The 17,750-nt window shown below is 36.8% G+C and overlaps 1 long non-coding RNA gene across 8 annotated transcripts in view; it reads right to left on the reverse strand.

Moving 5' to 3' along the window:
• Positions 1-17,250, reverse strand: part of LOC146430825 (uncharacterized) — a 107,277-nt gene extending 90,027 nt beyond the window's left edge. For 5 of the 8 annotated variants that reach the window (XR_014855123.1, XR_014855128.1, XR_014855126.1 and 2 more), the window contains exons 1-2: positions 16,083-17,250; positions 13,822-13,905 (exon numbers count right to left, since the gene is read on the reverse strand). This is a non-coding gene — a long non-coding RNA (uncharacterized LOC146430825). Of the gene's footprint in view, positions 1-6,552; positions 6,873-13,821; positions 13,906-16,082 lie in introns of those variants that run through there. The other 3 variants (XR_014855122.1, XR_014855127.1, XR_014855124.1) reach the window with 3 other exon arrangements.
• Positions 17,251-17,750: the final 500 nt, after the last annotated feature.

A 17,750-nucleotide genomic window follows, 5' to 3' on the forward strand; every position in this document is an offset into this window, starting at 1 on the left:
CTCTATTGTAGAATGGATTTTTACCTGTAGCATAAGGTTTATCCTTAAAGCAACTGCTTGACAATAGTGAATAATGTAAAAAGCACATTTTCAGTGCAGCCACCTTAACAATGACCTACATGAATCACTCAGGGTGATAGAAAACAACTTGGTTATAGTTTGCGATTAGATCTTTTAATTCTTGGATTGAAGCTTTCTGGCAAAATCTTCACCAGCTTGAATTAATTGCGATAACTGCTTCTTCACCAAAACAAGAAGTACACATACACAATTCCATCAGAATTCCTCAAGTCTTTACCACCATGGACAAGTTGCAATAGAAAATCTTATAAGGATTTACTGGAAAAGGCCAACTCTGTTGTTAGCCTAAGAGTCTGTCCTAAAATGCAACAGTTTAGTTAAAATACATAGGAGAAGCCTTTATGGTGCTCTCTGCACTCAATTTGACTGCAGCCAATACTATTAATCCTCTAATGTCATGAATACTGTAGGAAAGACATGCTAATAAAAAAGACAGCACTGACACCATTTATCATGTGTAGGAGTATATAAATATTGCAGAAATCTCTCTCACTTTTATGAGAAAATCAGCTTTACTACAATTTTCTGAGAGACTTTACTATAATTTCACTACAATAATATTTATACTCTGAAAATTAAAGTTTTTTAAAATAACCACATAACTGTAGTTATCATTGTTAATCTGTTAGTGAAAGACTTATGAATGTGTTATTGCTGTTTCTGCTACCTGTTCTGTTTGTGGGAAGGTTTGATTTAGTAATGAAGTTTGCTCCATCTGAAAAAATGCTTCCAGCCTTACATATCAGAGCTTTGTAAACCTGGATTGGTTCAATGTCTAAAAACGGCTTAGAGCTGGGAAAAACAGATATATCCTAATTAAGACACATTACAATGAGATTGTTCAAATTAACTATTGCTCAGAAAAATGCCCAAGTTACTTATACTTAGAAAGATTTAGCAAATAGTGGTTCTCTGATACAATCTTGCTGCAGAGCACTCTGTGGGGAACCCCACTCCATTTGTGGAATTTAAAGGCACTGGTGGAATTTAGAGAGTCCATACGCCACATTCCTAAAATGTTGATAAAGACTGAGTTTCAGTGACTTACATGAAATTTTTATAGGTGTCAAAATAAATACTGCAAGTTAAAACTCAGAAAAATGCAGCATCGTTTTTACAGTAATCTCTATTTTCCAGGTATTTGTAAAATTGAGTTGTTCAGCCCATTTCCTATAATGAAGAAATCTTTTATAATTTTGAGTTACAGATAGTGGCAAGACTCATAAAGAAGCAGACAACAAGCACGGAGGTGGCTTTGGCTCCAAAATCTAAATCCTAAACCTGTGAAAGTAGTTTTTATTTATTATATATAAATGTATTATTCTTCCCTGTGCAAACTGTGCTTTTGCAAGAAGCTCTGTAATCTTCATTGAATGTAATTCAATGATGGAACTCCACAGAGGAACTGGACTGCCTAGATACAATGCCATGTAGAACTGAGAAATTTTTATTCTTTTTACTCAGCAGAAAATAAATAAAAGTATATTTTGCTACTCTTTTACAATGCTTATGGGAAAATTAAAATATCTAAATTTTGTCATAATCCTTGTTTTGCTTATTCTTTTCTTATGGGTAAAATATTCTATTCTGTTATTTAAAGCTATGTTGAAAACTGAGGTAGTTCACGTCCATACAAGTGTCAGGATTATGTATATTATGTATATTTAGATATTCACAACGAGTATAACTTTGGAATGTGAATAAAACATGAATAAAATACTTTTCCCAACACAAACTGTATAAATTTTTGAAAGACTATATAATCCTCACAAATGTTCTAGGGCCCACTTTCCTCTGAGGCAGAAGCCTTCCAATACAGACACTGATTATAGGAATAAATGCTAAAAAATAAGACATTTCTAGCTAATAGTAGCAAAGATATAATTTATAGCAGTGATGGAATTTACTGTATGTACTGCTATGGATTGTACTTTTTCATTGTATGATTTTTTTATTTCAACTACAATTCAACAGGATGGCAAAGAAAGGTTTGAATAAACATAAATGAGAGATGTTGCAACTAAGCACAGGAGTGTAATGATGGGAAATTTTTCCTACAAATCGTCTCTTTGAATGAGGCTTTAAATGCATTTACTCCACAGAACTCAGACTAACCCCTTGGTGTTATTAAAGTGAGTGGCTTGCCCATGTATGTCTTTTACTGCATCATTCCTTACAACTGCTTTGTACAAGAGAAGACTGCACAGAAAGGAGTTTGCTGTGACCTCACCTCTGCAGTTCCCACAAAAGCTACCACTGAAACTTCCCTCAATGCCTGCCAGAAATTTCTGCATTGGGAAGGCTAAAGAAATTGCCAGCATAGTTTTTAAAGAAGCCAACAGGAGCACCAGTTCTATACAATGATTACATTTTTGCCCACTGATACTCATCCGTTCTTAAAAGGAGATGAAAGCAATATGTGTTTTACTTCTCTCAGGCGTGTGAATGCAGATTCCAGTTAAAAAGTGATGATGGTTACAGCTTTTGTACGTTCATTTCCCCCTCCAATTCGTCAAATACAGTGAGATAGAGCACTAAAAAAAGAAGAATAGAGAATAGAGGTGGCAAAGCATCTAAATATAACCAAGATTGTTTATGTTAATGAGCTCTGCAAAAGGATAGTGTGTTTATGTGACTGTCTCAGGGAGCTGGTTTGCAATACTCCCTTATGCTGGGCATCCCTTATTGTTCATATTTCAAAGGTCTTTGTTTTCAAGGCTCTAAACATACAAATCAAAAGTTAAATTATTAACTCAGTTGTGGAAATTGAAGTATTGAAGCTGATTGACTCTGTCAAATCAATATTTACTATTAGAAATAGGATTAGATTTCATGTCATCCCTCCAAATCTTGCATCCACTATTGCCTACCTACCACACCATGACACGTATTCATGTGTTCGGGTTTAAGTGCTTAATACCCTGGGAAGAGCGATCAGATAAATTACTAAAAATTTCTTATGGATAACTCAGATGTTGAACATAAAACCCCCTAACATTTCATGTTACAATTCTCATCACTACCATTTCTCAGGAATGTTCTGATTCATCCCTGTGGAACACTTTGTGTGCTGTAGTTTAACTTTACTTTTCTTTCACGGTTCCAGCAATGTGCCAAAACATTGACTTCCCTACACCATGTGTGTTGCTCCCTCTCAAACCAAACGTGTCCTGTCTGCTTCCATCTCTGCTCTCTGTCACAATTATTATTTTTCGTAAGATAAGAAAATCCCATTTTTACCACTGGAGAGCCAGGCTGCTTAGGTCACAAGATTCCGTTGGCTTAATCCTTGTGTATGAATCATGAACTTTCCCTAATAAGTACCGGCATTCTTCAGATGATCAAGCTAGCTTACGAAGGCTCCCAGAGCTTTCCACATTAATTATCACCATGTTTAAAGGATCTAAAGCAGCAGCTAATTAAGAATTATTAAGACCATAAGTTGTTTACTCTTACTTTTCCTTTCTGTCCTCTATTCCTCACTCTTATGTGGTTTGATACTGTAAATGGCAATAATACAACTCAGTTGAAAGAAAACAACATACAAAAAAGATTATGAAAAATATAAATCAAACTGAAAATTAGCTATGTGAAAAACTGGAAACAAATTCGCTTGCTTTATACACTAGAATGGGTCAAAAGTAAGATATAAATGGCCACAATTTCAGTCCAGAAAAAGCTTTTTTCTTACATTTATTATCAGCAATTTGTACGATAACCAGACTAATACTAAGCCTCTACTCTGGAAATAAATGACTTACAACTTCTGCAAAAGAATCACACACACTATTGAGAAGTCATAGTAAATGCCATGTGACTAAGTAAGTATTCTGTTAGAAATAAATAAGATACTTTTAAAAGAAAAAAGAAACTTTTTCTTAACACTTGAAAGTGGAAACAGAATATTCACTCTAGATTCAGAGTACAGAAATTTTTGCGGAAATAAGTCTGAATTCTTCTCAGTACTTTCAATCTGGAAACGTGACAATCCTGGGCACCTCAGGAAAAAAATTATATTCTTGCACCAAATTTAGATACTACATCTAGTAAAAGTAGAACTATTAAAAAACCTATTAAGTTTAGCTACCAAAATTTTTTTTTATCTTTTACCAGGATGAGTGTATCTAAATGAAGATTGGGAAAGTTCCTCAAACGCTATTTAAAGGGTAGCACAGCATAGGATAGGAAAAGAGTGTACTTTGGAAAAAAATGAGGAGGTTTCTACTTTACTAGCAGAATTAACAATGTGTATATGTGGATCAATTATATATGTATGAATAACAGGACACACCCAAGTCATAGTCAAAAATCATTTGGAAACTTCTGTAAAGACAACAAATATTTTTACAATAGCAATGATTAAGCCTGAAAATAAAAGAAGAAAAGCCCTGAAAGGAAATCAGAAGTGAGTCAAAATCATTTAGTGGTTACTCTCATATTTATCATCCAAAGTGAGTCAAAATCACCAGGCGTTACTCTCATATTTATCATTATATAAACTGTAGTGTAAGAATGCAGTCAAGAGCAAAAGAAGCAGCCAGATGAAAAGAGCAAATTCATCTTTAATATTCTCTCCAAAGAAAGAATATTTGAGAACAGCACTAAAATTTGAGAAGCGTACTACCAAAAGTAGCATTAAATAGAAAATTCTTCTTTAAGCTCTCAAATGACTTCTGAAAAAGAATTAAAACCAGTGAAATAACATTCCAGTTTAGGTTTTCCAGACAAATCCTTTGAACTCAAATTCAGATACTGTATGTAGAGATTTACAATTTTTTTAAACGCACAAAAATGTTACAAAGGTTCGGTACAGCCCTTTTTTGAGGCATAGTTTAGTGACATACTTAAACAAGTGAGTAGCTGAACATGAGTCTTGCTTCCAAATACTTGCATAATTTAGCACCCAGGTTCAGGAAATTACTCTAGGTAATACCAGCCTGATTCAATAAACTATTTGAAGACAAAGGGTACTGAGCACTGAATTTAATATTTGCTATGTACGTAATCAGATAAACAGAATCTTGCTCTAGAATGAAGGTGTCTCTGCAAAACGAGAAACATTCCCTGTGGGGGTGCGGCGGCCCGATGCTGCGGATCCCGAGTCCCCGAGGCCGGTGGTCGGCGTAATCCACGGGGACGCTGCCGAGGATGCCATCGCCTGGGACTCGGAGGAGGCCGGGCCGTAAACCGCTCTCTCCCTCCCCTGGAAAGTTTTTCCTAAGCTTATTGGTTTAAAGTTTGCTTCCCCGCCCCTATCACCGCCCCCGCTGCTTGCCCTCACTAGAATGTTCTGTTGCCGGGCTTCCCCCATGAGTTGCTTGTAATCCCCTCCCTACTTATATTTCATTTGCTCCCCCGCTTGTCCCTCATGTTGTCCCGGAGCCCCGTTGGCTCCGCCCCTGCTGTTCCTCCCCGGGAAACCCCGTATTTCCCCCTAAAAACCCCTTCCCTTTGTTCTCTCGGCGTGGTGTGGCCGCGACCCCAGCCCCGCCGGGTTCTGCGCCCGGTAGCTGCGTGGACCGCCCCACCCGAGAGCCCTCAGTGTGCCTCCCCCGCGCCGCTTCTCCTTAATAAACTGCACACTGCTGACTCTCGGCTCGTTGCCCTTTCTTTATCACGGGAAGCGACCAGCGACTCCACGGCGTTCCTGCCCGGCAGGCACCCGCCTCCGCCGCGTGGTCCCTGCCGCTCCAAGGAGCGACCCTGGGAACACCGAGGCTGACTGCAGCCGCCTCTGGACAGAGCTGAACAGCCGGGAGGGCTGAGAGCTTGGGCCAGGTGAGGCCCCCGAGGTCTCCCGAAGCCCCGGAAGCTCGTTGGGGCCAGGCGGCCGGACCCCTCCGGACCTTTACAACTTCAATTCCCTAGTTCTATTAACAGTTTTCCTGACAGATTACAGTATACTGAAATTGTGCAGAAAATCTAGCATCTCTGGGTAGAGACCTATGCCATCCCTGTCTTAAAAAAACATTATTAGGGATAAGCTCAAGCTGCTTAAGTGAGAGCTACACAGAGATAATCAATACTTTTGGAAAAAAACTTTAATGTATTCTTTCCAGACTTGATGAAAAACACTGCAGTCTTATATATACTTCATAGCATCATGCAAAAATTTAAATTAAATTTTAGGCTACTGCTGTGCTGAGTCTTTAGAAGAGAAGTTTAAAGTTTTCCAGAAGCTGTAGTGTTTGATTTTTAACTCTTTTTTCCCTGTTCCTCTTTACCTCTGAAAATATTTTGTTTTGTTTTTATGGAAGGGCACAAATGTGCAGAAACTGTTTCACAATTCATATTAAAAAATTCCCAACTCTAAAGCTCTGCATTCAACAAAACACAGCATAACATCTTAACCTAATAAAGTACTGCCCTACTTTCTGATTTGCAGACCTCAAAACAGGAATTTAAATATTTTACTTTGGCACTGGGGCAAAACTACTTCCTCAGACAAAAAAAACAAACTGAAAAAATTACCTTATCTTGGTACTCCTTCCAGTCCTAGAAACTGTGGAACCAGAAACTGTTACGAGACGTGACAATGTACATGATGTGAATCAGCAATGGGAGCCACATTCAATTACTGTTGTACAATGGCATTAAGTAAGTGGAAAGGACGACAGAAAAGAAACATTTCCAATGCTGCTTTTTCCTTTGGATGAAATGAGTTTGCGTAGTTACAAAAATGAACTAAAATTATAAGGCCAGAGTACAGGCATAGTATGCTCCCAAGAAGAATCTGTCTGTTTATGTCTTCCATATGCTGTACAAACACAAAAATAATGACGTATCTGAGCAAAAAGACAACATTTTATTTATGAAAAGAAAAGAAAATTATTAATTAAACTATTTTGAGATAGCTTTGAAAGCAACAATGATAAAAATAAAGGTAAGTATATAGCAAAAAGTGAGATGGCTTTGAATGCTGGACAGGTATACAAATTATTTCCTAAAACTTCTATTGGTTACTATTAAGCATGTCATTCTTTATGGCTCATCTTTGTCCAGAGAGCTCCATCATTGATCTAATGCAGATTGTGGATTAATTCTTCATATTCTCTGTGTATGAGTATATTATAGAAAAGTGAAGAAACACAGGGCTTACATCATCTTTCTTTTCAGTAAGCAGTTACTTCTGTTATTTGTTTAGTCTCTCAGAGGGACAAGGGAAGGAGAACAATAGATTTTCACTCAAAAATACTGCTCATAATATACGATATCTACTTCCAAGTACTAAATTCAACTTAATATATGCAGTGATCAATACATATGAACTTCATGGGGCAGTGAGGCAGTAAGGCTACAGCGATTAAACACTACCATAAGTCACAAGTACTGTTGGTGGCTGTTCTCTGTCTTTCTGCCCTAAGGGTTTTCTCTTGCCTGATGTACCAGTAGATTTACATTATAAATCTGATTTTTTCTTATGCATGTAATATATTTTAATATATAAGTTAAGCAATGGCAATTGCATCAGTTTAACATTCAACATTTATCTCTTCTTCATGATCTTCATTTATCTACCTTATTTGTTATCAGATAATGCATATATATATGCATAGGATTCTTACCACATTCAATTACTTTTATGAATTTTAAAAGCAAATGAGTTGATTCTTTCTTCATAATAAAGAATGCAGTATGTAATTTTTATGTACCACTAGGAGAAAGCTGATAAAGAGGAAATGAAGCAGGGGAACAGAAAAACAAAGTAAGAAATGAAATCCAAGTTTCTAATGCAGCAATGTAATGCCAAGAAACTGCTCCAGAGAAACTAACTGCCAGCTTTTCTACCTGTTGCCAAGAAAATGTTGCTGTGTTCACTGATCCTGTAATTAAACTGAGTATGTTCTGAAACAACTTCTTCAGAATTGTGCCATCTTCTGTGAAGGGGGAGTGAGCTTCATTCCTATAATACACCAATAGAAACATGGTTCTTCTCTAAAAAAGTAGGTAGAAGAGCAAGCTTGGTTTAATCATGTACACACATTCTTTAAAGAAAAAATTAACATTTGGAAAGAGAAATCTTATTGCCTACAGACCTTTGTAGGGAAGCACAGAACTGTAACTTGCATCGTTCAAAATACTCATGTGCAGGGCAAAAAGTTTTAATAGCTATCCTTCAATGTCCTGTAAAAACAGCAGTCTTGCTGACTTCTGCTGTTTTATCAACATTTTAAAATGTGAGTTAATAATTTTAGTGTTTGTAGAAATTTCTTGCCGCAACTTTTAGTATTTATTACAATTACCCATACTAGTCAAGGTATTTGTATACAAGTATGTCAGTAAACCACATTATACCAGTACACTTCTGTTGCAACATTTTATCTTATTCATCCCAATGTGGGTTAACCAAGATTTCATAAAGGCTGACTGTATTCTCTTCACCGATACTATAGTCCTGTGGGATCATCTAGTAAAGCTTTATTGTACTTTGCACAGCTTTTCTCTATTCCTCATATTTTTCCAACTGATGGGTTAATGAAATGTTGGCTTTTCTTAGCTGAGTCATTCTTTGCTCTTTGGCTGGCTGTGCCACATTTGTCACGCAGAAGCCGAGAATAGCTGGGGTGGAAGGGACCTCTGGAGATCATGTAGCCCAATCCCCCTGCTGAAGCAGGTTCACCCAGAGCAGATTGCACAGTAAGCACCTTTATTGGACCAAGAAGTGTCTGGATCACCTAATAAAGTGTCAGAAAGCCCTTGCTTCCAGAACAGTTCCCAATATTCTGCAGAAGAAATTTGGAATCCCAATGGAAGACGCCTGAGTTTCCTGTTAACTCCACTGCTCCCTTATTCTTTCTGTGTAGATCCTAGGTAGATTCCTAGTCTGTTACTCATGACCAATTCTCTCTTTAGGTCAAGGAAACAAAACATATCCTGTTAAACACTACACTTCCAATCATACCCAAAACTGATCCCACAGGCTAAGGGTCTTTCTGCTGCAGACTTAATCAAACACAATTTTTCATTCTTGTGCAGAGGTTCCCTAATGGCACAGAATAGCCAGAGCTGAGAACATTCAGTCCACAATGCATTTCAGCTACAATCCCCTCACCTGTTCCTTCCTATACCTCTGAGACAGGAGGAACTTGAGGGGAAATACAGGTGGCATTTGTGTGGAGCTAAGCTCAGAAGCCCTTTGTGTCCAAGGTATTTTATACCTGTCAAAAGCATCTGTAACTGGCTCCAGCCATGGAGTGACTCCAGCCAGAAAGCAAACTACTTCCAGAGGCAACCAAGACTTCAGGAAGGCTGAGCCCTGAAAAGTTACCTGCTCTGAAAGTAACTTTCTGATGATGACACAAGAGCCTAAGATGACTACACTCAAAATTTACAAATCAGCAACTAAAGTTATGCAGGATGAGGTGTGTTCTGTGAATCACTGAATGAAGGTGTGTTAACAGAAGAATACTTTCTCAGTGTTAGGGAAGTATTTTTCATCTTTTCATAAAGACTTTTTTGCTGTTCTCAAACAAAAGAACTATTTGGAGTTGGACTCCAGAAGACTTTATCTGAGCTGTTCTCAGTATCTTTTCTTTGATCCTCTTCCCCACGTATAGCAATAGCAACTGTCTGAACCTGCAGGCTGACAGATTCACTCTGGAGCAAGAGCTGAGCACAGCTGGCACCCGTGCTCCACTTCATTTGGGGGAGAGTTGCTTTGTTTTAGTTCTGTGTTGGCTTGTTTAGTTGATGAGTAACAGATCAGAGTCATTCACCAGACAGAAAACGCTGCTACTAATCTACCTCCAAAACAAACTCAGAAGCAGAGCCAGGTCACTTTCCTGGCTTCTATCTGTCCTGCTCTCTTGCTGATATCAGCACTATCCACTGACTTCAGTGGACATGAATATGCCCAGGTGGTCCATTACTGATCATTGCTTCTATTCATGACATCAGCTAATTAATTCTTGTCCTTCTAAGCCAAGCTTTGGACAGTCTAGCAGAGAATGAACAGTTAGCTGATGGTACTGATTCGTTATTACCTGTTATTTCTCAAGCTGTCAGCACTGGTTCCATATACATCTCTTCACATTTTGTCTGCTGAGCAGTTCCATTTGTTATAGACCAAGTAGCAAAAGGCTTCCACAGCTGATAATTTTTGAGTATTTTTCAACTACCACTATATCTACAGCAAGAGTAACACAAAAACTTATGCATATATTTTGACTTGCTGCAAGAAAGGCCAGGAGACAGATGCATAGTTATACTGTACCTGTTCAAAGGAGACTACATTCTATAAATACTGGGTTTTCAGCAGTCCTTACAGTTGCCATCAGGAGAGCTAATAAAGCTGGCTAGCAGGCAGAGCTCAACTTCTTTGAGCTGTTGCTTGTTACAGCACCCTCATCCTCCAGTTCTGTCTCTGTCCTCGTGCCTGCCCTGACAACAGGGCTCACTGCACACTCAGAGGGATATATGTGAGAAGCCACCACTTTTCACAGAGGTGACCTTACTGGGACAAAGCATCTTGTGTGAGAGGTGACGTCTCACAACTTGCACAAGGGTCTTAATCACATAATTTGGAGAGGGAAATTCAATCTGGCATACAGCCCTTAATGTTGCTAATGTCTGACCTAGATTGCATTTCCCTAGATAGTTTATGAGAATGTTATTTGAGACATTTTTCAAAAGCCATATTAAAATTAAAATATACAACTGCCTATCCCTCATTCACAAGAGCTGCTACTGTGTCATAGGGGGAAATCAAACTTGGTTAACTTGGATTGTTGTTCCTGCTTATCTTCTGGATGACAGCAAATAATTTTTCTTAGTTTATTTTAAATGTTTTATTTTTATACTTAGTGAAAGAGAAATTAGTTAGATTTCTGAATTAAAAGTAGTATTTGCAGTTAAGTTACAGGAAATTCACCTGTTCTTTGCAGTTTGCAATAGTAAAAGACATCTAATTTGATCAAGTGCTTTTAAAATGTGGAAACTGTTCTTTCTATTCCAATGTATAGAAGCAAAACCTTTACAGCTGCACATGGCTTTAAAAATAAATAAAATAATACCTTGAATTTGTTATTCTAAGACATGCTTTGATAATTCAGACAAGCTTTGCAAGAGGTGAAATTGTCTTTGAGACTGAAGGCCACATCAGGCTCTTTTAGAGCAGTAAAGACATTAAGTTATCTTTTTGCGAGGCAGACTGCATACTTGCCATTGTTTTACTGGTCTTATGGGTTGAAATTAATTGCTTGTTGCAGGGAGTTTTGGATTTATTTTTAACATCAATCTACAAACTATAAAAACTAGAAGTGTTTTTCTCTATGGATGTTTATTTTATCTATTACCACATACACCATTTGGAATGTAACAGTAAGAAGTGCTTTTTATATACTCAAATGCATTAGTTTATAAGAGAAGATTTGACACATAGTGTATAGGTTAGTTCAACTGCTTACTTAACTGCACTGATTGCGAAATGCTGATCTCAAACCAGCTCACACAGGATTTGTTTTAATTTATCTCTGTTGGAAGAAATAAAACATATAATTTCATCCAAATTCCAATGCTGTGCTCTGAGTTTTACTAGTACATGCCATCTAAAATGCACTAATAATGCCAAAAAATGAAACACTGAGTGTTCTTCTATTTATTCTCCATGTATCATTTTCTCATTTTGGGAATCAAACTCTAAAGTGCTGGCAATTGAAATAATCCAAACCATAAGTTTTTGAAAGCTATTCCTTAATACAGATCTTAATTATCTTTCTGGGTGGTGTTTCCTTGTATCTACATGAAAAAAAGCATTGTCATGACTTTTTTTTTATGCCATACCTACAACTCTTTTATTCTTACTAAAGGTGCAGATAGAATGCTGGGTTTTCCTCCCTAGATTTCCTGATAAATACGACAAATGCATTTCATCTGTTCAGAAAGATGAATATCCTTCAATTATGAGAAAGAAATATTGGCACACATTTTTGTTGGGCCTGAATCATAAGGGATTAACTATTACATTTATAAAGATTTCTGGACTATTACAGTAAACATTTCATTGCTCAATGTATTTAGATGACAATTTACTCAGTAAATCTGCAGGATCGTTCAATTACATTTTAGAGTGAATTTAGAGTGAAACAAGGATGTGGAATTCTTTCTGGACAGAGCAAAAGAAAGGGTTTTTCCTTTTTTAGTTGCTACCACCTAGGCATATTTCACATATGCTTTCTATAGAGGACTCTGCCATCATAAAATACTGACTGGAAGACTTTCTCAATGCTATCAGTGTAAGAAAACAAGGCAGAAGAAGCAGGACCATTACTATCTACTATTAGGGGGAATTGATTTTTTGTAGATATTCCAATAAAATTGTTCATCTAAATCTGCACTGTCTGTATAGTCTGGGGAAAGAGATGGAAAGCAGAAAAGCTGCCTTCGGGAAGTGACTGGTTTTTAAAAGGAAAAAAAAGGGTGGCCATTCCCTGGGAACTGACTCTTCACGAACACCAGAGTAACTAACTGAGACTAAAAAGCCAATTTTGAAAAAGGTGGGGTGAGAACATTGTTACAGAAGAGATAAACACTTAATCTCTGAGTTGAGCACAGATCAGAACAATCACCTCTTTTCACAGAAATATCCTGGGAACTGGCCCATCAGAAATGGATGTTTGAATACACACAGCTCATAGCTCAGAAATTAATACTGGTTTTTTGGTTTTAATTGACTATCCCAAAAACCAATCCTGCAGAACTACAGACAGCTGCAAACCAAACGCAAGCCTACAGGCAGTAGGCCAATTTGTATTGTATAGCACATCATGCAACATTGAAGACTATCACAGCTACTACAGAAATATTTTGTAAGCATAACAGTAGCAAAAAATTACTTTAAACTATAATTTACTCTTCGAGTTTGCAGCTAAATGCAGCTTTCATCTAAATGTGTGTAGGGTAATGCCACTTCACCTCCCTCTAACAGTGACACAAAGGATACATCTTGTCTTACCCAAAAATTGCTGAGAAGTTTAGACTCACATTCTTCACAAGTGAGAAATGTTCCTGAACCTTAACATTGCGACTTTTTCATTAGGAGTATATGTATGAAGTACCTAAGATACATTCATTACACAGTACAACTGTGATTTTAAATCCCCACATGCACAGAAATAAATAGAACCAAAATTACTGGTAACAGTAATACCATGTTTCCACAGTGCAAAGCTTGTGCCCAGAAGTTTAGAAATCTCACATTACTTCTCATATTAGATTTGTAAAACATTCAAATGGCACTGCTCATCATTACAGCCACATTTTTAGTCTGATTTGGTCTGCTGCCTTAAAACTCTGCATGGTCCTAAAGAGCAAATTTCATTATCTAAGTAATTTCCTCTAGGAATGGCTCTTCCTTTCTAGAGTTTTGGCACTTTAGGACTACTGTTGTTTGGCTTCAGATCACAAAGCTAAGAATGTCTCAAATACTCTATGTCATCATTTTACCGATAAAGCTCATCAAAATCTATATGCCAGGAAGCCAGCAAATCTGCTTTTAAGCACCAATATATCTCTGAAGCCTTAGGTTATTTCTGGAAATTACATTCCTGAGTGACAACAATGCTATTTTAGGATGCACCACCTTCTGAAGGTAGCCCCAGCATGATTCAAGAAAATAATTGTGATTGCTTACATATGTGCACTAAAGGGTACCCAACGACCCTAATCTTGTCCAGCTGTATCCATTTAAAGATGTTCATTTTCACCTTTCAGCCAACACAGCCACTTCCCGATTGGCATTACCTGCCTGCTTTTGTAAACTTCTGACACTTTTTTTTTTTTTTTTTGCTGTTCTATTTTCTTCTTGACAAGAGCAGCTGCTTCATTCTGTTTAATAAAAGGAGAATGCTGGGACTAACATAGTGCATGAGCTTAACAATATCCTCAGAAATATCAGCTTCAAAGACTTTTATATGTTAATTTGATAATATACTCATTTTTAAGAATATTGAGTAAATTCAACGACAAATAAGATTTCTATTAAGATAATGGATTGAACTACATTATGTGAAAATTGCAAACAACAGGAGGGAAGGAGCAGTAATGGCAACTGGCCATCATTAGACAGTGTAGAGGCAACACAGAGGCAGGTGGCAGGTATCTGCCCTTGAAGTACAGAAAGCCACAAAATAATACAGGACAGGTGAAGAAACAGGGCAGATAAACAGGCCTGTGGTAGCAGAGAAAGATTTACCTCATGGTATTTAGCCTAGCATTTATTTCACAGTAGCCTGGATATATCAAGGAGCATAAAACCTGAGATTATGTGGTACTTTAGTCCTGGAAGCCTTCTGAACCCAAATGCTTTGTTTCCTCCTGAACTATGTGGGTTGGTTTAGGCAACACAATTATTTGCCGAAGAACAGGACAAGCTATAGGGCAAAGACCAGCCTGTGGTGCAGCTCCTGTTTCTGACATTTCCTAGTGCCAAGCAAGTGCCTGGGAATCACCTTGCTAAATTCATAAAGGTGTAAAACTCCTGCTGCTCTAAGCCATCGAGATAGAAAAACATGTCAAAAATCATCCTTTAATATGCAAATACTAGTTTGCTGAAAATGTAAGATAACAAAAGCATATAGTGATTCACAATGGCTCCAGGAGTTCTTTGGATTACTGAGAGTAGCTTTCAACTCTGTTTTTTTAAGCAGCAAGTCAGTATTTCTCAGTAAGCATTCCTGATTAGAGTCACGGCTTTTTTTTTGCTTTTTTTTTTTTTTACTTTTTTGACCTTTTCTATCTGGGATAACATATTTGTGTTTTGTGAGCTTCCAAGGATGAAGGTTTTCTTTCTCTCTTTCCTTCTCCCAATTCTTGTGTGAGTAGGACAAATACTTTGGGAATGAATAGAAGCTATTTGGCCGACAAAACTTGTCCTTTTTTGGTTCTATCTTTCTCCCATGATGTCATGCAGTTATTTTTCTGAATGACTTCAATGTGTTTGCCTCAACAAGTCTGCTATTATATTATTTTTTTTTTTATTATTATACTTTTCATCTTTTTAAAAGGAAATTTCCACCTTTTCATTGGAAACAAACCCAAAACTAATAACAAGAAATCCCAAACAGAAGCATGATTTTAATTTCTTTTTTTTCCCCTTTTGGTTCATCATAATATCTGGGAATTGTATTGTAAGGAATATACAAGAATGTAAGTACTACATGTGTCCTGTAAATATCAAATCCTGCTACAATTTCTGTATTGAGACTCTCTGACATCAAACTGACTGTAAACAATTAGTAAACCCTTTATATAATTTCTGTCTCAGTTTTTCAATCTGTTACTGTCAATACCTCTCTACTTCATTCTAATATTTTATTATTATTATTATTATTATTATTATTATGATGAAGAAAGTATATTACATTTTATACAATTATATTAGTAGGAATTTTAAAAATATTCTCTCCCCCCTCAAAAAAATTAATCAAATTTCCTAAAGAAAGGATTCAAAAGAAAGAAAATCATAAAAGAATTCAAAAGACTTCTGTAAAACAAAGATTTCTGTGGTAACTGGAAATATACAGACATTTCCCTCTCATGTGGCTTCAGAAGTGAAGGGGACAAATTCCAGATTGCTAAAATGGAATTTCTGATTGCTAAAATGGAATTTGTCAATGTAGAGTTTGGAATAGCTAAGTGGGACAGCAAACCTGAATCTGATAAGAAGATAATTTGTGACACTGACTACATTTCCTGCCTAGCTTCTTGGTAACACAAATTTGTATAATCTGATTGTTGGCCTCTCAGTGCTAAAATAAGTACTAAGTATTTGCTGAGAAGCTTGAGGAAAAGCACTGTGCTTCCAGCATAGCATTTTTTCTCTACTAGTGAGAATTTATAACAGTCTGTCTCTTGAGAATATACTGGATTTCAGTAGCTACTGTGTAGGCATTCTGGTACTTCATGGTGGATACAGTCAGAAAAAACCCACCAAGGTGTCCCAGAATCCATGCCAGCAGCAGTTGTGACCTGGGGAACAGAGGTGTACTTTCCACTGCACTCACCTGGGATGGCTGTTCCTCAGAGATGACACTCACAAAGGGGACTCAGGGACACTCATATGGCCATGGACTACAACAGTGTGGAAAAGAACTCCCCTGGGAAGAATCCCAATGACTGTACAAATCTGTCCCGAACATCTCTGATGTACCCTGTAACATCGCTCCAAAGATGGCATGTGTTATTCATATAATATTTTAAATCCCCACAAATATTCAGTTGCTGTTGGCTTATTTCTCCTTTATCCACCCAAGCCACATACCACAGCTGTTCAAAGAATCATTTTCATCTCTTAAAAACAAATTCAAAACCACACATATTCACCCAATTTTTTGATGCTTCTCACTTTCTGAAAGGCCTATGAAACTAAAATATATCCATTATGAACTTTAATTCATTTTGACATCAAAGATACATTCTTCTATACAATTGACCACTGACAAAATTATATACCTTTGCAAGGTCCTTTAACCAGCTTGTAGATTTGAACAATTTGGAATAAAAACATCTGCATTAAACTCTCCACAAAATCCTGAGTAACTTCAGAAGTTTGAAACAAAACTTCTAGTTCTTTTTCCATAGTCCCAAATCACATGTAGAAAATAATGCCCCTTGGTTAGAAGCTCTGCTTTCTGAAACTCTTTATATATCTCTGTTATGTGCTGTGCCTTTATTTGTATTACCTCACCATGTGTGCATTTATAATACAGCAGGTAAAGGTAATGAGCTGGTAATAAAACATGAGAAATAAAGTCTTCGTGCTTCTCTCATGTTCTTCAATACCTCTCTAGGAAAAGCCCAGAAGAAATCCACATTAGAAAGCCACACAGGAAAGCTGTCAAAGACTCAGAGTAGACAGAAAAAAGAACCAGAAAACCTAGTCACACAAATATTTGCACTATGAGAATGTGGGAAGTCTCTCTCTGATTATCAAGATAAATTATGTTGTAACTGCCATTTCTCTCACTCTCCAAGTTTTCAATGAAATTCAGCTGGTTAAAATCTAACCTTTCCAATCAGAGCTTCTCAGACTGTGGTCTCCATGAATCAGACGTTGATCTATGAAGTAACTGCAACTCTTTTTTGGTTTTGTTTTCAGGGTTTTTTCGGTTGTTGTTTTGTTTGGTTGTTTTTTGTTTTTTTAAATTCATGCACTTTCATTGCAAGTCACACAAAAAAGAAAACATCCCATTCTGCAAGGGAAAACATAAGGAATGGCAGTCAACACTTACACTATTTTTATTAATTTATAAGTCATGTTTTTGGCAGCAATGCATGGGAATGTCTATGTATTTCTTTTTTTTCACTAAACAGACATTCTGCTTTATATTTTCTGCATATTTAAAACACAACCATCGGAAGATCACTACCATAAACTACCATTAACATATGAAAAACCTGCTTCATTTTTTATAGGAATATATATCAAGCTGTTTGAATACTTATATTGTGGAGTAGGAGGACCGTGGAATGTTTAAATTGAATGTTTATAAAGAAAAGCAAAAGCACAGAAATGCTTCCTTTTCAGTCTCTTTAATTATAATTTTCTAATAGACTGCCCATACAGATCAACTGATATAAAGGGCAAATTGTTAACTTCTTTTTAAGTAACATTATGTATTAGTAATTTCATATTTTTAATTTATAAATCATCTTGCTGCTTTCAGGAAATG

This window comes from Lichenostomus cassidix, chromosome 14 (genome assembly GCF_008360975.1).
Source record: "Lichenostomus cassidix isolate B80296 chromosome 14, HeHo_3.0, whole genome shotgun sequence".
Lineage (NCBI taxonomy): Eukaryota > Metazoa > Chordata > Aves > Passeriformes > Meliphagidae > Lichenostomus > Lichenostomus cassidix.